This window comes from Pan troglodytes, chromosome 5 (assembly GCF_028858775.2).
Source record: "Pan troglodytes isolate AG18354 chromosome 5, NHGRI_mPanTro3-v2.0_pri, whole genome shotgun sequence".
NCBI classification, from domain to species: Eukaryota; Metazoa; Chordata; class Mammalia; order Primates; family Hominidae; genus Pan; species Pan troglodytes.
Genome location: NC_072403.2, coordinates 143441163 through 143464143, shown reverse-complemented (window position 1 = coordinate 143464143; position 22981 = coordinate 143441163). Strand labels below are relative to the sequence as shown.

The 22981-nt window shown below is 39.0% G+C and overlaps 1 long non-coding RNA gene across 1 annotated transcript in view; it reads right to left on the bottom strand.

The window, feature by feature from the left end:
- Window positions 1-6593: 6593 nt before the first annotated feature.
- Window positions 6594-22981, bottom strand: part of LOC129144323 (uncharacterized) — an 87652-nt gene continuing 71264 nt past the window's right edge. Inside the window, exons 2-4 of the long non-coding RNA XR_008548665.1 lie at window positions 18619-18736; window positions 8376-8602; window positions 6594-6800 (exon numbers count right to left, since the gene is read on the bottom strand). This is a non-coding gene — a long non-coding RNA (uncharacterized LOC129144323). The remainder of the gene's footprint in view (window positions 6801-8375; window positions 8603-18618; window positions 18737-22981) is intronic.

The following is a 22981-nucleotide window of genomic DNA, read 5'->3' as shown; positions in this document are numbered from 1 at the left end:
ACACTTTGAGCAACAAAGGACCAATGGCCCTAATGAAAAGGTGCTCTTAAAAATCATTAAGGAGACTTAAATCTAAGACCTCAAAACTATGAAACTGCTACAAGAAAACATTGGGGAAAATCTCCAGGATGTTGGTCTGGGCAAAAATTTCCTGAGTAATATACCCCACAAGCACAGGCACCAAAGCAAAAATAGACAAAGGATCAGATCAAGTTAAACAGCTTCTGCACAGCAAAGGAAACCATCAACAAAGTGAAGAGACAATCTGCAGAATGGGAGAAAATATTTATAAACTACCCATCTGACAAGGGATTAATAACCAAAGTATTGAAGGAGCTCAAAGAACTCTAGGAAAAAAACTAATCACCCGATTAAAAAATGGGCAAAAGATTTGAATAGATAGTTCTTAAAAGAAGACATACAAATGACAAACAAGCCTATGAAAAGGTGCTCAACATCACTGATCATCAGTGAAATGCAAATCAAAATTACAATGAGATATTACCTCACCCCAGTTAAAATGGCTTTCATCCAAAAGACAAGCAATAACAAATGCTGGTGAGGAAGTGGAGAAGAGGGAACCCTCGTACACTGTTGGTGGGAATGTAAATTAGTACAACCACTGTGGAGAACACTTTACAGGTTCTTCAAAAAAGTAAAAATAGAGCTACCACATGATCCAGCGATCTCACAGCCAAAACAAGGGAAATCAGTATATTGAAGAGATACCTGCCCTACCATGTTTATTGCAGCACTATTCATAAAAACCAAGATTTGGAAACAACCCAAGTGTCCATCAACAGATGAACAGATAAAGAAAATGTGTTATATACCCAATGGAGTACTATTAAGGTATAAAAAGAATGAATCCTGTCATTTGCAATAACATGGATGGAAGTGGAGATCATTGTGTTAAGTGAAACAAGCCAGGCACAGAAAGACAAACATTGCCTGTTCTCACTTATTTGTGGGATCTGAAAGTCAAAACAGTTAAACTCATGGACACAATTGAACTCATGGACATAGAGAGTAGAAAGATGGTTACCAGAGCCCGGGAAGGGTAGTAGGAGGATGGGGGGAGGTGGAGACAAAAAAAAAAAAAAATAGAAAGAATTAATTAGACCTACTATTTGACAGAACAACAGGATGACTATAGTCAACTTAATTTCCCACTTTTAAATAACTCAAAGAATATATTTGGATTGTTTGTAGAATAAATGCTTGGGGAGCTGGATACCCTATTCTCCACGATGTCATTATTACACATCGCATGCCTGTATCAAAACATTTCATGTACCTCAAAATAAATATATATACCTACTATGTGCCCACAAAAATTAAAAATAATTTTTTTAGAAAATCATTAAGGGACAACAAAGGGGAACAAAATATGGACAAAGGGCCTTACTTACATATGGCTAGCAAATAAATTGTGGAAAAGAAAGCCAGGATTCCCACAATCTGAAAAAGGAGTTAGATATAAGGAAAGGTAAAAGGCTAGCATCTGTTCAGTGGTGTTAGATCAGAGGATCCATATGAACTCATGGTTTTCAATATATTTTCAGGTGACTAGATATAGAAATAAGAAGTGTGTGAGAGTGTGTGTGTGTGTGTGTACACATACATTTCTCAGCTCTCTGCTGAAAGAGCCTGGAGACTGATTTCCCAGTACCAATGGATACCTCTGCACATGCATCTTGGTCTCCATCTACCATTCTCAAATAAAAGGGACCAGGGCTCCTTAGAGAAATGGGTCATTCCAGGGCTAGAAGAGAGAAAGTATAAGCTGCAAGTACAAAATAAGCCTGAAATCTCTTGTGGTACCAGAAAGTAAGGAAGTGCTCAATACATGTGAGGATCAGCTGATGCAGTGGCCACACCTGTAATTCCAGCACTTTGGGAGGCCAAAATGGGTGGATCACTGGAGCCCAGGAGTTCGAGACCGGCCTGGGCAACATGGTAAAACCCCATGTTGTAGAAAAATACAAAAATTAGCAGGGCGTGGTGGTGCATGCCTGTAGTCCCAGCTACTTGAGAGGCTGAGATGGGAGGATCACTTGACCCTGGGAGGTTGAGTCTGCACCTGAAAGGTTGAGTCTGTACCTCCTAGGGTCAAGTGATCCTCCTATCTCAGCCTCTCAAGTAGCTGGGACTACAGGCATGCACCATCATGGTGACAGAGCAAGACTCTGTCCCAAATAAGTAAATAAGAGGATCATGTAAAAGATACAGCAGTCAAAAGACTGGCTAAATCTGGGGCAGTCAAAGCCACAAAATAAACAATGATAGTAATTGATTATAACAAGTAGAGTAAAATAAGGATTTCTGAGTCCATGGTGATGCAAGTAATAAGTAAATAAAATGGGAAGAAATACAAGCTCTTCCTTAAAGTAGTAGGTGTTACCTTCAAATAAAATAGTAAATAAAAGAGCTGACATTTTTGAAGTTATAGATACATCAAACTAACACATAAACTGCAAGCAAATGATGCTGCTAAAGCACTACTCATTTTATCTACTATTGTTATTTTATTTTATTTTTTTTTTGAGACAGGGTCTCGTTCTGTCACCCAGCTGGGAGTGCAGTGATCCAATTACAGCTTACTGAAGGCTCAACCTCCCTGGGCTCAGGTGATTCTCCTGTCTCAGCCTCCCAAGTAGCTGGAACTACAGGCATGTGCCACCATGCCCAGCTAATTTTTGTATTTTTTGTAGAGATGGGGTCTCGCCATGTTGCCCAGGCTGTTCTCAAACTCCTGGGCTCAAGCGATCCGCCCACCTCAGCCTCCCAAAATATACATGAGCCACCACACCTGGCCTACTCATTTTAAATGATCTTAGTTAGGTTAAACATTGTCGTAAATATTGCGTTATTTATGCTTCTAATATATTTAGCTAGCTTTCTTCTCTACCAATAATTCTATCATAAACAAGCCCAGAAAATAAACACAAATGGGAATAAATGTTTCTCTATGCGTATTGATTATATGCACTGCTTCATGATCTATATATTTAGTTGTGCTTCTTGGAATTTTCAAACGAGCTTTTAACACCACATTTTGCTTTTAATTATTAATAGCCTATCATAAATGTTGTGATGGGTTTTATATAAAATGTATTATTGTTATTATTTGGCTTCTGCACAGGTTAGTTGAGAGTTTTGTTTCCTCAATGTTAACTGAAAGCGTATTGGAGAAAGGGGGGTGTAAAAAAAAGTCTTAAAGTCAGGACATGATGCAACTTCTACCTACCTCATTTGATGTTAACAATTAAAGGATGATTGTGAAATGCATAAATAAGCATTAAGCAATTTATACTGTAAATAACTGGTTTGAGTGGCCCTGTGCATTAGCAGGATCGCAGAGGCTGATGTTCTGTCAGGGAGAAGAGGGGAAGATTAAGTGATCCCTAAAATAATCTATAGTGTGCATGGTCATTTTGGGAAAACATTTGAAGAGATCATTCTCCAGTAGCGTGTAACATCAGAACTAGAGTTCACCATCTTTCCAGCTTTATTACTAGACATAAACAAATAAACCTTTACTACTAGGACTGGAAAAACATAATTATTTACAGGTGAGGGGGGTAGATATTTTGAGGCAGTAAATCTATTTTTTCCTTTTTCCTTGTATTTTTCTCTTTCCTTCTTTCCTCACCTAAGAGAGAACCAGGTTTGTGCTCCCAGCTTCAGAGGAGGGAGGTGGCAAGGCAGAGAGCTGAACAAGATTGCAAAACTTCTTGGCTTTCATTTCCTAAAGTCTTGGAGTAAAGAGAGGATTTGGGTCTAAATAAAGTGTTTTGGCCAAACTTATAAAAGGAAAGGGATTTCTTCCGGGAAAAACCCCTAGAAACATGGAGGCCATCAGAACAGAGGGGTTTGGTCTCTGGGAGAGAACTTGGCTTCTGGGCAGCCAGTTCTCCCCTTTGCTCCTCCCTATTCCATCTTGCTACAACCCGGTTGTGCATGACAGGGAGGTGTGTTTCTTCAGATGGATGGAGAGCAATCAGAACGATTTCTGCCCCAATCACAGCTTGGCAGCAACTGAGGACCACTGGGTCCACAGGAATTTTTCCTCTGGTTTGTGGACACCTTCATGGCCACCTGCATGGACTGAAAACCAGACGGGACACCATTCACACTGAAACCTGGCCCTAGGCAAGACTGTGACCCAACTCAGGATAGGGGCCATGGAGGGAAATGGCAAATGATTGAGGGTGTTTCTTGCCAAGTGGGAAAGGGGCTATGAAATAGAAATCAAGATGAATTTTAGGAAATAAAGGAAATTCTATTTTTGCAAACTTGATATAAGGAGCTGTAATACTGATGTTATTCTATTTTTAAATTAAAAAATTTAAATAAATCACCTTTATTATTTAAAAAGTGGAATCAGAACCATATAAGAAAATCCAAAAATATGGTCACTATTACTATACTGGGGAATTCTGCTAAAATTTAAAGCAGCCAACCTCTGAAGCTCTTAGATACCAGTTTATCCCGAAGCTAAAGGTGTAACTAAGGGTAAGGGAGAGGGAAACTGTACCAGGGGAATCTCCAAGGGGATATGAACAGAGTAGGCTGGATCTTTACAAAGATCTGAAAGATGCAAATAACATGTAGAAGGGGCATATAAGATTCTCTGTTGGACCTACTTCGATAGCCTTGGGTTGGGCTGAGCATGGTGGCACAGGCCTGTAATCCCAGCACTTTGGAAGGCCAAGGTGGAAGGGCTGCTTGAGCCCAGGAGTTCAAGACCAGCCTGGACAACATGGCGAGACCCTGTCTCTACAAAAAATTTTAAAAATTAGCTGAACATGGTGGTGCACACCTGTAGTCCCAGCTACTTGGGAGGCTGAGGAGGGAGGATTGCTTGAGCTCAGGAAGTTGAGGCTGCAATAAGCCATGTTTGCACCACTGTCCTCCAGCCTGGGTGACAAACTGAGACCCTGTCTGAAAAAAATAACCTTAGGTTTTATTAAGGATCCTGTCATTTCTCTTATAAATGACCCATGAAATGGTATTTGAGTCTAAAACATAAAAATAAAAATAAACCTTACCATAATCCCTGACTGTCATTTTGGAGTGAATGGATGAGATTTTCTGATTGGATGGGCTGATCTCAACTGGCTTGAGAAATTAGCAGGTTGACTTTTCTCCTGAGTAGGCCTGCTTATTTTAGTGTGTCTTAGGCCACCTCATCTGTATGCATATAGGAATCAAATTTTGGTCACATTTCTTATCTATCCTAGTTTCTGAAGTAAATCGTACATATATAGATTCTGAAATTTTAAAGAAGTAGAAGAGTTTTCCAATTCCTCGCACATTGTCAGATTAGTACCTTGATCTATCTTGACGCCTAACCATCATACGTAGTGCTCCCAGTGTACAGAAAGAAAAAAAATGGTTTCCCCTTCCTGTGTGATATTAAAATGACTCAAACTTTATTAAATCTTTTAAGATCTGAACTCAGGCAATAAAATTTAATCTCACATAGAAACTAAAATGCAGATCTCAATCCTGGGGAAATTTTAAAAAATATTTCATTGGACATTTTACCAGTTGTTAAGTACTTAATGAAAGCTATCTGACAAGATCACAGAGGACCTGATTAGAAGAGGAGAAGAAACACTCTATGGGGCCGGGCACGGTGGCTCACGCCTGTAATCCCAGCACTTTGGGAGGCTGAGGCGGGCAGATCACCTGAGGTCAGGAGTTCTAGACTAGCTTGGCCAACATGGCGAAGCCTCGTCTCTACTAAAAATACAGAAATTAGCCAGGCATGGTGGTGGGTGCCTGTAATCCCAACTACTTGGGAGACTGAGGCAGGAGAATCACTTGAACCCAGGAGGCAGAGGTTGCAGTGACCCGAGATTGCGTCACTGCATTCCAGCCTGGGTGACAGAGTGAGACTCTCTCTTTAAAAAAAAAAAGAAAAAAGAAAAAAGAAAAAGAATCGCTCTGTGCGGCCGGGCGAGGTGGCTCACGCCTGTAATCCCAGCACTTTGGGAGGCTGAGGCGGGCGGATCACGAGGTCAGGAAATCGAGACCATCTTGGCTAACACGGTGAAACCCCGTCTCTACTAAATATACAAAAAATTAGCCGGGCGTGGTGGCGGGCGCCTGTAGACCCAGCTACTCGGGAGGCTGAGGCAGGAGAATGAGAATGGCGTGAACCCGGGAGGCAGAGTTTGCAGTGAGCCGAGATTGCGCCACTGCACTCCAGCCTGGGCGACTGAGCGAGACTCCATCTCAAAAAAAAAAAAAAAAAAAGAATCACTCTATGGCATCCTACTGATCCTACTGCCTCAAGAAGCTTTCCCAATCAGCCCATGAAGGTCTCAACTCTTACAGCTCTCAACTTGCAGAACCATTATTATTGCCAGGAATGCTCACTGCATCATTTAATAACATCGTCATTTACTAGAATGTAGTTCTAGAGGTTGCCTCCTAATCCCTTCTGTGTGAAGGAGCCATGTTTTCGTTTCTTTTGTCTCTCTGAAAGCATTTTGTGGGTGCTCAAACAACTACATGTTAAACTGAATGAGTACATTTGGCAGAGAAAGCCAGAGACACAGAATCAATAAAAGATATGCAGATACAGAGAAAGATATTTATTATGAAGAATTCGGTCACTAGATTATGGAGGCTGTCCCATGATCTGCTGTCTGCCGGCTGGAAGCCTAGGAAAGCCAGTGGTGTTGGGTGTGGTTCCAGTGCAAATCTGAAGGCCTGAGAATCAGAGGAGCCAATGGTGTAAGTCCCAGTCCAAATCTGAAGGTCTGAGAACCAGGATTGCCAACGTCCTGCAGCGGGAGAAAATGGATGCCACAGCTCATGCAGGGAGAACAGTTGCAGTTTCTCTGCCTTTCTGTTCTCTTCATGCCTTCAGTGGATTAGACGATGCCCCGCTGCACAAGTGAGGGCTCTCTCCTTTACTCAGTCTACTGATTCAAATGCTAGGATCTCACTGAAACACCCTTACAGATACACCCAGAAATAGTATTGTGCCAGCTCTCTGGGCATCTCAGCTCAGATAGGTTGACACATAAAATTAACTATCACATTGGGAAAAAAAAAACTTCAGGCAGAAATTATGAGAGTCATTTTCAGAACCTTTAGTCTGAGCAAAGTTCTGGAGGTCATTTAAAAAACTTTAACAGGTGTAATAATAAGCTCCGACATCTGCCTGGTGTTTCATAGAGTAAAACACACTTTTATGTTATTTACGTCATTTACTTTTTTTTTTTTCTTTGAGACAGGGTCTCACTCTGTCACCCAGGCTGGAGTGGCAGTGGCACGAGCTGGGCTCACTGCAACCTCCACCTCCCGAGTACAAGCAATTTTTCCGCCTCAGTCCCCCAAGTAGCTGGGATCACAGGTGCCCACCACTGTGCCAAGCTAATTTTTTATATTTTTTTTGTAGAGACAAGGGTTTGCCATGTTTCCCAGGCTGGTCTCAAACTCCTGGACTCAGGTGATCCACTCACCTCGGCCTCCCAAATCTCTCAAAGAGATCACAGGCATGAGCCACTGCGCCAGCTGCCATTTGACTTTTGATTATACATTTCTGTTTTTCAAAGTGGAAATAAGTTCAAAGAGGCTGGTTAACTTGCCCAAAGCTGATTTTAACAGGAAGCTAAGTTTGAGCAGAGTAATTTTTTAGTCCAAATATTATCATTTTACTGGATAATTTTGAAATATTTTGTCCCATTTAGTTGCAGGTTTACACCATACAAACATCAAATGTTACAAGCTGACACTTTAAAAAGTGGATTTGAAAAGCAATTTGGTCTACAAGTAGTACCAAGATTGGTATTTAAACAAAACTTAATTTTCTGTGCAGGTCCTTTCTTCAGTCAAGGTAGAATTACTTCTCAGGATGAACTGGCATATCCTTTGATTTTATTGAAAAATATGGGCTCACGCCTGTAATCCCAGCACTTTGGGAGGCCAAGGCAGACAGTTGGCTTGAGCCCAGGAGTTCGAGACCAGTCTGGACAACATGGTGAAACCTCATCTCTACAAAAAAATACAAAAAATCAGCTGAGTGTGGTGTACACCTGTAATCCCAGCAATCTGGGAGGTCAAGGCAAGCAGATCACTTAAAGTCAGGAGTTCAAGACCAGCCTAGCCAACATGGTGAAACCCTGTCTCTACTAAAAATACAAAAATTAGCCAAGTATGGTGGCATACCTGTAGTCCCAGCTACTTGGGTAGCTGAGGCAGGAGAATCACTTGAACTCGGAAGGCGGACGTTGCAGTGAGCTGAGATCGTGCCACTGCATTCTAGCCTGGGTGACAGAGTGAGACCTTGTCTCAAATAAAATAAAATAAAATAAAATTTACAAAAAAGGAAAAACAAAGAATATGAACCCCACCATTTGCTTCGTCTTCACGTATTTGACTGGAACCTCCTTCGATGAGTGATACTTCATATCTGCATCTATTAATAGGTGAATAATCAAAGGTGAAGCAATCCATGCATTCTGATTTTTAATGTAGGTTTTATTCAGAGTTCATTCTAAGAATGTGACATCCTTGAGCACTATTTTGATTCAATGCAGACTGATGTCTCTGGGCTGTTTTTTAGTATCATGAAATTGACCTGTTTGGAAGAACACAAGAAGCAGCTTTAAAAAATCAGTATCTATGTATGCTGTATGGATATTGAGGTCATTGTGTACCATGTCATTAAAAAATCCCTACACAAGTATACTGAGTAATTTCTTTCAGAACTTAGTGCTATGAAATTTTTTCTTGGCCTGAGAAACTCGAGTTTTTTTCTTTTGTACAATGAAGACTATGTAACTGACTTTTCTTTTGAACTATGTTTTCCAGGAAACTCAAAGCAAAATTTATTTCCTACCTGTAGCCAATTAGGTCAGACTGTATTACTTGAGTGTTTGTCAGATTGGTTGTGTGTGTGTGTGTACAGTTTAATTTTCTGGTTCTGATTATTTTAACTGACAAATAATAATTGTACATATTTACAAGGCATATAGTGATATTTAGATACATATAATGTATAGTGATCAGATTAGGGTAATTAGCATATCCATCATCTCAAACATCTATCGTTTCTTCATGTGGGAATGTTCAATATTCTCCTTCTAGCTATTTAAAACTATATATTATTGTTAATTGTAGTCTTCCTAAAGTGATGTAGAACCCTATAACTTATTCCTTCTATCTAGCTGTAATTTTATATTCTCTAACAAATTGACTATCACATTTTATGTGTAGCCTAAAATCACCCTCAAATTTTTTATAATTTCAAAGCACAGGAAAAATAAATAAACAATTAAAGAGTAATGTGAAATGTTTTGACATAGTTTATGTTGAAATATCATAGGCTGATTTACTTATATCTGTTGAAAAAGAGGCCCTAAATTCCTTGTAAAAGTCAGTGGAAAAAAGGATCTTAGGGAATAGCCACAAACCCCCCAAAGTACAAAAACAACTATTGTTAAAGATAAGTGATTTCTTAAGTGGGTGAATGCAGTCACTGTTCTTCTCTTGGATTTAGGAGTTTCCATTGCTTACCATTCCCCCTAGGTCTAGCTTCTGAGCATGGTCCTTCTAGAGTTTCAAAATTTTTGCCAACAAGGCAGTTGGAAGCAGGGCTATGAGCAGTATTTAATTTGTAACATCCAGGAACTTGGCTGCCAAACTCTGCTACAAGTAAACATCAGGGAAAGTTTGTGCTTTGGGGAGGGGCTTCTGTTTTTGATGCTTTCAGACAATTGGATGCAAGTTCAAGGTCTGATACTCTCTTTTCTACTGACAGAAAAAATGTATGTCACACCTGTATTAAAACACCTGTAGTTTTAGTATTAGTTGGATTCATATTGCTATGTTTATAACATATTAAAACTAATCTTCCTAGAGAAGGCTTAGAGAAAACTATGATTAAAATATTTATACAACAAGTACTCCTAGACATACTTGCTGGTTGGTAAACTCATTCATTCATTCAAGATATATTTATTGAGAACACAATTTGTACAAGCATTTTGTACTCTACTTTCAGCACAAAAACAATGAATATAAACAAACTAATATGTTATAAGAAAAAACTTCCAAGGAAGGTATTAAGAACGTGTGTTTTTCTATAAACAAATATACTTTCACAAAAGTTTTGCGTCCAAACATAAATATCTCTAATGAGATTGACGGGGGACATTTATTATTTCAGTTAGTCAACTCTTAGCTATTTATTGGATGATTTGTCAGGTCCCTTATAATTTTTCTTTTTCTTCTTGCTGATAGACCAAACTAACATTTTCTTCTTATTGAAAAGTGGATAATGGCTGGGTGCGGTGGCTCACGCCTAAAATCTCAGCACTTTGGGAGGCTAAGGTGGGAGACCTGCCTGGCCAACATGGTGAAACCCTGTCTCTACTAAAAATACAAAAATTAGCCAGGCGTGGTGGCATGCGCCTGTAATCCCAGCTCTTCTGGAGGCTGACATGGGAGAATCGCTTGAACCTGGGAGGTGGAGGTTGCGGTGAGCCAGGATCGCACCACTGCACTCCAGGCTGGGCAACAGAATGAGACTCCATCTCAAAAATAAATAAATAAATAAATAAATTTTTAAAAAGTAGATATGTTTCCTTATAAAATATTTAAAATATTCACAAGAATAAATAAGAAAATGTACATCATCCACAACCCTACATCCCATATATATAAATATGGCTAATATTCTGCAATATTACTTTCTAATATCTTGTGTATTTACATATTTTGTCCATTGGAGATTATTTTATATCTTGCTTTTTTCTCTTATAATTATTTTATGAACATTTCTACGTTATTAAAAATTCTTTTTAAAATGTTTCTAAAGAGATACTAGTATTCTGTCAAGTGATTATATCATAAATTCATCTGAATAATAAATATGTAGATTATTTCACTTTTGACTACTATTAAAAAATACTGTTAAACTTTAAAAATTATTTCAGCATTTGAATTCCCAGAACAGCATAAACAGTATGCAAATAAATGACACTGGCATTTGATATAATAATTGCTGAATTTAGGCATCTCTCTTTTTATCTGTACCAAGAACTTTGTTCCCCGACAGGATTAATCTTGTATGGATTTAAAATTCTAATTTTCTGAAAAGGGACCTTAATGTAACAAATCAACATTTATTTATGGATGGAGAAAACAATATTCCTAACATCAGCAACCTCATCTCTTTCTTAAAAGTCTGGCATTTCCACATCAGCACAAGGTATAAGCATCCAGAGGACATGGATGTGGTGAGAAAACAAGGTATCTAGGTCAAAATTACTTTATTATTCATCTGCAAAATGGAGTATAAGAAAATTTAAAAACCAAAACGAAATTACTTTATTCTTTTTGCTTAAGCTTTCCTTTTCCGCTAAACTTGTCACTTTATTATTTTCTATTTTCTATTTTTTTCTATAACATGCACTTCTATAATCCAACATGATAAAGTTGAAAGTTTATATTATCATTCATGAATCAAATTTGCAACATAAGGAGGTGAAATTGGTGTATAGATATAATGCTAAACTGTATAATTGTGTCAACTACATGTGAACCTGAACAAGTCAATGAACTTGTGTTGCCAAAGAATTTCTAACATCTTCATAGGAACTTATAAAGTAGTCCTTCACATAGGCATTAGTAAAGATTTCATGACAAAAGCACCAAAAACAATTGCAACAAAAGCCAAAATTGACAAATGGGATCTAATTAAACTGAGCTTCTGCACAGCAAAAGAAACTATCATCAGAGTGAGCAGGCAACCTATAGAATGGAAAAAAATTTTTGCTAACTATTCATCTGACAAAGGTCTAATATCCAAAATCTATAAGGAACTTAAATAAATTTACAAGAAACAAACAACCCCATCAAAAATTGGGCAAAGATATGAACAGATGAACAGACACTTCTAAAAAGAAGACATTTAGGCGGCCAACAAACATATGATAAAAAGCTCAACATCACTGAGTATTAGAGAAATGCAAATCAAAACCACAATAAGATACCATCTCACGCCAATCAGAATGGCAATTATTAAAAAGTCAAGAAATAACAGATACCGGCGAGGCTGTGGAGAAATAGAAAGGTTTTTACACTGTTGGTGGAAATGTAACGTTCAACCATTGTGGAAGACAATGCGGCGATTCCTCAAGGATCTAGATCCAGAAATACCATTTGACCCAGCAATCCCATTATTGGGTATATACCCAAAGGAATATAAATCATTCTACTATAAATACACTTGCATGAGTATGTTTATTGCAGCACTATTTACAACAGCAAAGACATGGAACCAACCCAAATGCCCATCAATGATAGACTGGATAAAGAAAATGTGGTACATATACACCATGGAATACTATGCAGCCATAAAAAGGAATGGGATCATATCCTTTGCAGGGACATGGATGAAGCTGGAAGCCATCATCCTTAGCAAACTACCACAGGAACAGAAAACCAAACACACCCTGTTCTCACTCATAAGTGGGAGTTGAACAATGAGAACACATGGACACAGGGAGGGGAACAACACACACCGGGCCTGTCAGAGGTTGGGGGCAAGGGGAGGGACAGCATTAGGACAAATACCTAATGCACACAGGGCTTAAAGCCTAGATGGGTTGATAGGTGCAGCAAACCACCATGGCACATGTATACCTGTGTAACAAACCTGCACGTTCTGCACATGTATCCTGAAACTTAAAGTAAAATGAAAAAATAAAGTAGTCCTTCAAGCTTCAAAGATGATGAATATATATAATATATAATATAAATTTGATGAATGTATATAATATGTATTTGATGAACATATATGTATTTGATGAATGTGTATAATGTATATAATATAGATGCAATATATATATATTCATTTAATAAAGACCGCTCCATCGAATAAGGCAATGTCTATTTCAGCTGACTTTAGTGACTCCATACAAATATTCCAAAGGGCAATGACTTGCAAAAATTGTTTCTCGTGTGAATTGAAAGCCTAGATACTCTTCAAAGCCAAGATTTTTCCATTAGTTGTGAAATAGATGTGTCTCACAGAAACTGTTAGCAGAGCAGCTGATCAGTAACAAAAATTGATCTATTTGCTGCTAAGGACAGCAATTGTAAGTTAAAAGTCTTCACCCAAAGAATGGATTTATTATCTTCTAGTTTCATATAGAGAACTCAAAGATTGTACTTACCTTTCCCATTTAAAAAAAAAACTCTAAAAGAAATGAATGTTCGTTAGTTAACTAGAAAGCAGGATTTGAGGCTACTGCTCTTGAAGAGTAAATTAACTAGGGGGTGAAAGGGATATTAGAACACAGCCTCCTAATTGCCATATGATTGAAGTGCTGCTGCCTCTCATATTAAACACATTGTGCTACCGCGCATGCTGGGAGCCATAGATATTGATATATAGGTGTGGGCCACAGACTTTTTTCTTTTGGGGGCTATAAATGTTCATCAGAAACCAGAAAGCACATCCCCAGTGTTTAAACCAAAGGGTCTCAACAATGCTTGCATATAAGAAGTTCCTGGAGAGGTTTTTAAAACACCAAGGATTGGGCTCCACATCAGACCAAATAAATCAGAACTTTAAATAAGAACTTCTGGGAGCAAGGCCTGAATCTGGTGTATTTTGGCTTAAGCCAGTGAATCTCTAACAAGCGTGCATCAGAATCGCCGGGAGGGCTTGTTAAAACACAGATTGCCACTGCACATCTAACAGAGCTTTTGCATAGGATGGGTGCTCTAAAAATATTCTCTAAATAAAAATTGCTAGATTTGCATTTTAAAAGAACAAGCTTCTATAGCAGGGTTGATTAATTGGTGTCCATAGATGGGCTCAGTAGTCCTTGAGCTTCTGAAGTTGTAATATTTCATGGAATGTGCGTTCAGAAGACAGTTCCTCACTTTGATCAGATTCTTAAGGGAGGGCCTATGACCTAGAAATGTTACAAACCACTCTTATGGGAATTAAATTTTTTTTTCATTTAGATTTTTGTCTTCATTGACAGAGTGAAGAATTTAAATAATTGTCTGTTTCCACCAAAAAAATGTTCTGGGATATTGACAAGCACAAAATGCATTTAATTTTTTAAAACATAAGTCAGCCACTAAAGACACAGGTCTCTTCATCTAAGAGCCTTTTTGCAAATGAAGACCCATTATTTGAGAAATGCGTCCATGCTTGTTTTATTTTGAACTGAATTTATTGCAGTTGGAAAATAAAGAATAAGACTGTCAGCTTCTCTAAAGCAGGGACCTTGCCCTGTCATCTTTGTGTTCCAGGACCTGCCCAGGAGAGGCACACAATGAGTAGTTGAAAGTTGAATTATATTGAAACTATACATTACTCAATTCTGCAAAAGAATTCAAAGAATAATAATAAAATATCATATTTATGGTGTTCTGTAGTTATGAGCTTTAAAAGTTTTTGTTGTTATTGTTTTGTTTTGTTTTGTTTTTGAGACAGGGTCTCGCCCTGTTGTCCAGGCTGGAGTGCAGTGGTATGATTTCAGCTCACTGCAGCTTCAACCTCCCAGGCTCAAGCCATGCTGCCATCTCAGCCTCCCCAAGTAGCTGAGATTACAGGCTTACACCACAATGCCTGGCTAATTTTTTAATTTTTTTATATGTTGCTCAGGCTTGTCTTGAACTCCTGGGATCAAGCGATCCTCCCACCTGGGCCTCCCAAAATGCTGGGATTACAGGTGTAAGCCACCACACTTGGCCTACATTTTTAAAAATTATTTTATGTTTTTACTTTTTTATTTGTTTCAGCCAATTCTTGCTCTTCAAGACTCAAACATTCACCTTCTTCAAGACAAAATCTTTTTGTTAAATGCAATCCCCTTTGCAAGTATATAAAAATTATTTTTTAAAAAATATGTTTTAAAAGTAAACCTTGGTTCATAAACTAATACCTTCATTATATTACTGTTGAATACACACATTAATGCTACAGTGTTATGTTGTATAAAATGGAATGGTAAGTATTATAATTATAATTAAGAATGGAGTTGTCATACTCAGGAGAGAAGCCCCCAACCAATGGCCATCACCCCCAATACAGTTATTATTTTTTTTCTTTTTCTCTGCCAGATACTTTCCAAATTCACATACCACTTAATTTAGAGGAATTATCTCCTGAGTGCTCTATTCCATTTAGGGTCCAGGGAAGGTTGTATTGATCACTGTTGGCCCAACAGCACCTGTTCCCCAGGGCACCAGGCAAAATAGCAGTAAGCTGCATCTCTCTTTCTCTCTATCTCTGTCTCTGTCCCTCTTTCCCTCTAGATGTGTAGAACGAAGTGAACTTCCAGAGTTTTAAATTCATGCATAAACTTTTTTTCTCATAAATGGACCATTCTCTACATAGATTTCAGTGACTTCTTAGCTTTACAATGCATCATGAACATTTTTCTATGTTAATAAAGATCTGCCTTATCCTTTTGAACGACTGCAGAATATTGCCTTGTATGGATGAATGATAGTTTTTTTTTTTTAACCAGGCCACTGTTGATGAGCATTTAGAGTGTTTCCACTTTTTCCCTGTGATAAACACAGCAGTGAACATTCATGTAAGTACAGCTTTGTGCCTGTATCTTAGTATAATGTACCTCTCATTAAAGTTTGATAAGTTGACCTCCAGCCCCAGCAGTCAAAAATCCTGGATATGATCCATGTCTGTCATCCAATAGCCATAGAAACTTGGGGAAATTACTCAAGTTCTCTTTTTTGTGAGTTGGAAATGCCAATCTCTTCCTTGCCCCTCCCACATAGTTGATGGAAAGAGGAAGCAATGGACGTGAATATGCTTTGAAAACTGGGAAGCCCCGTGCAAATGCCAAATGGTGTTATGCCATCAGCATTCAAATGTTCTGTATTCTCTTTCTAATACACTGTATGCATTAGCTTTTGTTCATAATGGCCAATTCAATCCTTTGCACTCAGTAGATTCTCATTAAATGAAAGTAAATTCTCAAAATGAAAGGCTGTGAAGGAACCCAGTGTGTCTTCGATTTTGGTCTGTGGACCACCTGCCAATGAGTCGGTGCACTAGTTTTAAGGCATATTCTTGTTGGGGGAGGAGGAGAAAGGGAAAGGGCCCTGATTCTGTCGTTTTTCAAACTTCCCAAGTGACTTTGACGCAGATGAAAATTTGAGAACTACTGAACCGGACTCACATTGTCATTGCTCGTCCTCATTTAAAGCTCCCTGGTAGCAAAAGGTAACACTACCTTCTTGTCTTGAGGATAAGCAAGTTTAAGACAGGAAACTCTCCCCCACTCATTTTCCAGACATGAATCTCATCATCGTATCCTCAGAGATCTATCTCAGCGTAGTCAGTCTGCCCAAATGAATGGTAATTTTCTTACAAATCCATTTCCCAAGAGGCGCGTCAGCTTTCTCACCAAGTTTTAGGGTTGTGTGGATGTCTAGATTTGGCTGAAAAAAAAAATCACATGCCACGGCTGCTAACAGTCAAGCTGAATGTGGGCTGTGCAAAATGTCCCTGTGGAAATAAGAAACTAGGCCAGCGCTTTCTGGGTAAAGAGGCCATGAAATGCACAGAGAATGCAGTTTCTTTTCATGTAGTTCTTACTGTGTTAATATTTGAGACCATTTTAGATAGTAGAAAATGCAAGGAAAATAAGAGAGGGAGGATACCTTAAAAATGTTAAACACGGCACGCATGTTCAACAACTTTGACATTACTTTCTCACATAATGTGGTACATAATTACATCAGAGGATGTAAAATAAGAGAACTTCTCCAAAGATCAGGTAATAAGAAGAGCTCATATTGAGAGAGCTTGCCTGGTGTCAAAGCTGCGTAAAGTATGAGATATTTTACATATGTTATCTCATTAAACCTCATTAATTTGCCAGTCAATACTAAGTTTTAAATAAAATTAAATGTAGAATAAAGTCAAGAAAACATGAACAAGTACTCCAGATACTTTGAGCCAACCAGTGAAGCCAGAAATCCTGGTTTGTTCTAAAGGTTATTAAGTTCAGCTTCTGTGACATCATTTTCCTGGCAAATTTATTGAATAAGGTTATGGTTTGGTGAGCCACCAGGTGAAACTGGTTAGGGAGACGCAAGGCAGTCCTCTTGGGAAAGAAAAACAAACAAGTTTGGAACATCTAGTGCTGTTTAGTATTTTCACCTATGACGCTGAGGACAGACACTCAACCATTCCCCCTATCAGAATTGAGAAGCATAGATGTCAGTTAACATTTTAAAATACTCCTGTTTGCATAGCTTAAAATAGAACACCTCCTGTAGAAGGCAAATTCCCTGTCTCATAAGAGCTTCCAATCTGTTATTGGAAGGAGTACAAATCTGCACACATTTTAATTTATAAACATGTATATGTTAATAATAAAAAACAGTTGAATTCCTACAGATTAATAAGTAGGAATTAAAATACAAAAGCCAAAAAAAATGAGACTCATTGAGCCAATCAAAGAATCCTGTACTTGGAGTCGTCCCAGCTCCAAGGGAGGATTAGTGGAAGAGGAAGGAGCCATGGAAAGCATCCAAGATCACTTGTGGGCTAAAGAAGAGCAAAAGAGAAGGAACAATTAAGACCCTGGTTAGTAGCCTTGTCCAGGCCACATCAGACTTTACCCAGATCTGCATCTAGGGGTTCAGCAACGCCTGAATATCCAAGTTTTCTCTCTGCATCTCAAGCCTCCTAGGACCACCCTCTTCCTTTCCCCTTTTTCTGAATCTCTCCAGGCTAACTTCAGCATCTTCAGCATTGGACACTGGTGGAGTCACCAGAGGGATGCAGGGCTCCAGGCTTCTCAGAATCCTATATTCTACTTCATTCTGAGCTCTGAGCCTCCCAGGTCTGAGTGTGTGGGGGGCCCAGCTGTGCACTGATGCTCTCTAAGGAGTCAGAGGTTGCTCCTTCCAGTAGCCTACAATAATTGTCAAGTGCTTGATTCCAGCAGTGGCTGAGGAGTGCTCCTGCCTATTCATAACAATGGTGATGATAACACGAAGCAACAACATTCTCACGTAGCTCCCATAATGCAGATAGTGGGCTAAGTGATTCATGACGAGGATCATGATATCAAGGGCAGGCAAGGGTCTGTAATTTGTCTTCTTTGCTGACACCTGTTGCTGATGTTAATTGTTCCTTTACTCCCTTTTTGACTGCTTCGGCTGTGCCCCTCTGCTCCTGGGTGGCCAGACATGCAAAGCTCTCTCCTATCCTCCCACATCACCTTAGGGATTCTCCAGGTCCACCTGCCCACTCAGCTGCATCTCCTTTAGGAGTAAGAGAAAAACCCAAACCCTTTCTTATCACATCCTTCATACTTCTCAGTTCTATGGTTTGGGCATAAATTAATCTGTGAGATCTCCAAGTTTTGCTTGTGATAACTGAAGATAAGATTTTGGACTTCCAAAAACCAATTATGAAATTTGCCAACCAGGCCGGGCGTGGTGTCTCATGCCTGTAATCCCAGCACTTTGGGAGGCCAAGGCAGGCGGATTGCTTGAATTCAGAAGTCCAAGACCAACCTGAGCAATGTGGTGAAATCCCATCTCTACAAAAAATACAAGAAACTATCCGAGTGTGGCGGCACTCACCTGTAGTCCCAGCTACTCGGGAGGCTGAGGCAAGAGGATCACCTGAACGTGGGAGGTTAAGGCTGTAGTGAGCCATGATCGTGCCACTGTACTCTAGCCTGGACAACAGAGTAAGAACCTGTCTCGAAAAGAAAAGAAGAGAAAAGAAATTAACCAAACAAATTTCTTGGCACCCTCAAACATCTGGTTCTTGGAATAAAAAATCATGTGGTTTTGAAGATTAACATATCCCGAATTTGACTCTGTTCTCTTTTATCTTGAGAGCAGTCCATTTGCTAAGCCATGTTTGCTGCCAGAACAAAGCAAGAATAATGAGTACTGAGAAATGCTGACAGGTAGAGGGCTAAATTTCAGCTTAATATCTCCAGTTACCATCCTGGTACACAAGAAAGAAGCAAAATAGGGAATTCAAAACTTAGGTATTTTTTAAAGCAGAATAATGAGGAGAAAAGAAATGTCAAGGACAGGCTGAGAGAGAGTAGATCAAAGTTGTTACAAATGAAGAAAGGACAGCAGAACATTCCTTTTCTCACTTTCTGTATTTAGTGTTGTTAATCATTTTTTTCATAAACAGTATTTAGGTCAGAGTTCTTAGATGTAAGCAAGAAAAGCATACTCTAGTCAATTAAGCAGAAAAGGAATTTATTAAAAGGATCCCAGGCAGCTAAGAGAAGTGTTGTGTGAGCTGGAACACCAGGCTCAAGGCTGTTTCTGGGAACAAGGTCCCAACATCACTGCATAGGGGGTCTGACAAGGAGACCCTCACCATGGCTTCAGCCCACACAGCACCAGATGCTGCTGTTTGTCCTGCTGCCAGGAAGTGGACTCCACCATATCTGCAATTGCCAAAATCACCCATGCCACTTCTCCACCAGAAACCAAGCTGAGAACCACTCAAAAGCCTAACAACCCTGCTGCCTCTCACACCATCAGAACTGGCATTATGCAAAGCCTCCTTCCCCAAGAGCTCATTTCCAGCAGTCTGATTGAAGGAATCCAGGAAATACTCATATGCCTTTGTTGCAAGGGGTGGGTGGGATAGAGGAGACATGAAAATAAGGGCATTTTTTTGCTCCGTCTATGCTCATGAGGCTACATAATCCTCAACCAGAGTGACACTATTCAAAAAGTGCTCAATTAGGAAACTCAATGGAGTACTGCATGCGATCATAAAAAGGTAGAGACACACTATTGTGGAGAGTTCGCCGGGCTATCTTGTCATGTACAAAAGCAGTGGAGTATAGCAATAAATAATATGCTATCTTTTGTATAGGAAAGGAGGGAAATAAGGCAAAAATGCATTTATAAAAATCAATAGGAGGATAAAGAAGATACAATTAAAAATAATTACCTATGATGAGAAGAAATGAGGTGGAGGAGTAAGAAGAGAAAGGAGGGCTTTCTATTCGGATTTGATTTCTGAGTCATTACCTAGTAAATAATATAATGTCATTAAAATCTCAACTGCTAAAATTGAAAGCCAAACAAAACAAATAAACATCATTGTATATAAAATTATTAGGGAAGCTCCACAGAGGAAAGTTTAAAACTGAGTAAGTTTAAAACTAAGTAACCTGACTGTACTTTCTTAATGGGATGCATTCCTCTATTTTATTTTATTTTTTTTAACTAGCCACAGGGTTTATTGAGGGCTTAAGTACAGGGCAGTTCAGGAGTGGCAGCTGGACAGGAGAATCACTACTGTTTGTAAAAAGCATGCAGTTTACGTAGCATTTTCACTTAGCAGCCTCCACCTAGCAACCTTTGTTCAAACCAAAATAAAGGCCTAGATTCCTTGTACCACCTGTGTTCAAAGTAATGAACCAGGGGTTCAGATGCCCTTCATAGATCTTCATAGATAAGGAGTGAATCTCCGGGTTTGCCACTCCCGGATTCCTTAGCTCAGAATGTGAAACGCACACAGGGTCATTCTCAGGGTGTGCTTGAGTTATTGCAGTCTGGCGCATCTGCCACACACCTTCCTACACTCCTTCATCCCTATGGAATTACGATATAATTTTGGTTAGATTCATAGTCACCCTATATCATTAAGCTATGGAAATACTTTAGATCAGTTAAAAAATATAGTAAATGTCATGACTACTTTTCCTTCTCTACACAAATTTTTGTTATCCTTGAAGTTAATCATTGTCTCTTTTTTTATTATACTTTAAGTTCTGGGGTACATGTGCAGAACGTGCAGGTTTGTTACATAGGTATACACTTGCTATGGTGGTTTGCTGCTTCCATCAACCCATCATCTACATTAGGTATTTCTCCTAATGCTATCCCTCCCCTAGCTCCCCACCCTCCAACAGGCCCATGTGTGATGTTCCCCTCCCTGGGTCCATGTTTTCTCATTGTTCAACTCCCACTTATGAGTGAGAACATGCAGTGTTTGTGTTTTCTGTTCTTGTGTTAGTTTGCTGAGAATTATGGTTTTCAACTTCATCTATGCCCCTGCAAAGGACATGAACTCATCCTCTTTTATGGCTGCATAGTATTCCATGGTGTATATGTGTCACATTTTCTTTATCCAGTCTATCATTGATGGGCACTTGGTTTGGTTCCAAGTCTTTGCTATTGTGAATTGTGCTGCAGTAAACATACATGTGCGTGTGTCTTTATAGTAGAATGATTTATAATCCTTTGGGTATACACCCAATAATGGGATTGCTGGGTCAAATGGTATTTCTGGATCTAGATCCTTGAGGAATCGCCACACTGTCTTCCGCAATGGTTGAACTAGTTTACACTCCCACGAACAGTGTAAAAGCATTCCTATTTCTCCGCATCCTCTCCAGCATCTGTTGTTTCCTGACTTTTCAATGATCACCATTCTAACTGGCATGAGGTGGTATCTCACTGTGGTTTTGATTTGCATTTCTCTAAAGACCAGTGATGATGAGCTTTTTTTCCATATGTTTGTTGGCTGCATAAGTGTCTTCTTTTGAGAAGCATCTGTTCATTCCTTTGCCGACTTTTTGATGGAGTTGTTTGTTTTTTTCTTGTAGATTTGTTTAAGTTCTTTGTAGATTCTGGATATTAGCCCTTAGTCATATGGATAGATTGCAAAATTTTCTCCCATTCTGTAGGTTGCCTGTTTACTCTGATGATAGTTTCTTTTGCTGTGCAGAAGCTCTTAAGTTTAATTAGATCCCATTTGTCAATTTTGGCTTTTGTTGCCATTGCTTTTGGTGTTTTAGTCATGAAGTCTTTGCCCATGTCTATGTCCTGAATGGTACTGCCTAGGTTTTCTTCTAGGGTTTTTATGGTTTTAGGTCTTACTTTAAGTCTCTAATCCACCTGGAGTTAATTTTTGTATAAGGTGTAAGAAAAGGGTCCAGTTTCAGTTTTCTGCATATGGTTAGCCAGTTTTCCCACCATTTATTAAATAGGGAATCCTTTCCCTATTTCTTGTTTTTGTCAGGTTGGTCAAAGATCAGATAGATCCAGATGTGTGATGTTATTTCTGAGGCCTCTGTTCTGTTGCATTGGTCTACATATCTGTTTTGGTAGAAGTACCATGCTGTTTTGGTTACTGTAGCCTTGTAGCATAGTTTGAAGTCAGGTAGCGTGATGCCTCCAGCTGTGTTCTTTTTGCTTAGGATTGTCTTGGCTATACAGGCTCTTTTTTTGGTTCCATATGAAATTTAATGTAGTTTTTTCCAATTCTGTGAAGAAAGTCAGTGGTAGCTTGATGGGGATGATATTGAATCTGTAAATTACTTTAGGCAGTATGGCCATTTTCATGATATTGATTCTTCCTATCCATGAGCATGGAAGGTTTTTCCATTTATTTGTGTCCTCTCTTATTTTCTTGAGCAGTGGTTTGTAGTTCTCCTTGAAGAGGTTCTTCACATCTCTTGTTGGTTGTATTCCAAAGTATTTTATTCTCTTTATAGCAATTGTGAATGGGAGTTCACTCATGATTTGGCTCTCTGTTTGTCTGTTATTGGTGTATAGGAGTGCTTGTGATTTTTGCACATTGATTTCATATCCTGAGACTTTGCTGAAGTTGCTTATCAGTTTAAGAAGATTTGGGGCTGAGACAATGGGGTTTTCTAAATATACAATCATGTCATCTACAAACAGAGACAATTTGACTTCCTCTTTTCCTCTTTGACTATGCTTTATTTCTTTGTCTTGCCTGATTGCCCTAGCCAGAACTTCCAATACTATGTTGAATAGGAGTGGTGAGAGAGGGCATATTTGTCTTGTGCCACTTTTCAAAGGGAATGCTTCCAGCTTTTGCCCATTCAGTATGATATTGGCTGTGGGTTTGTCATAAATGGCTCTTATTATTTTGAGATACGTTCCATCAATAGCTAGTTTATTGAGAGTTTTTAGCATGAAGGGTTGT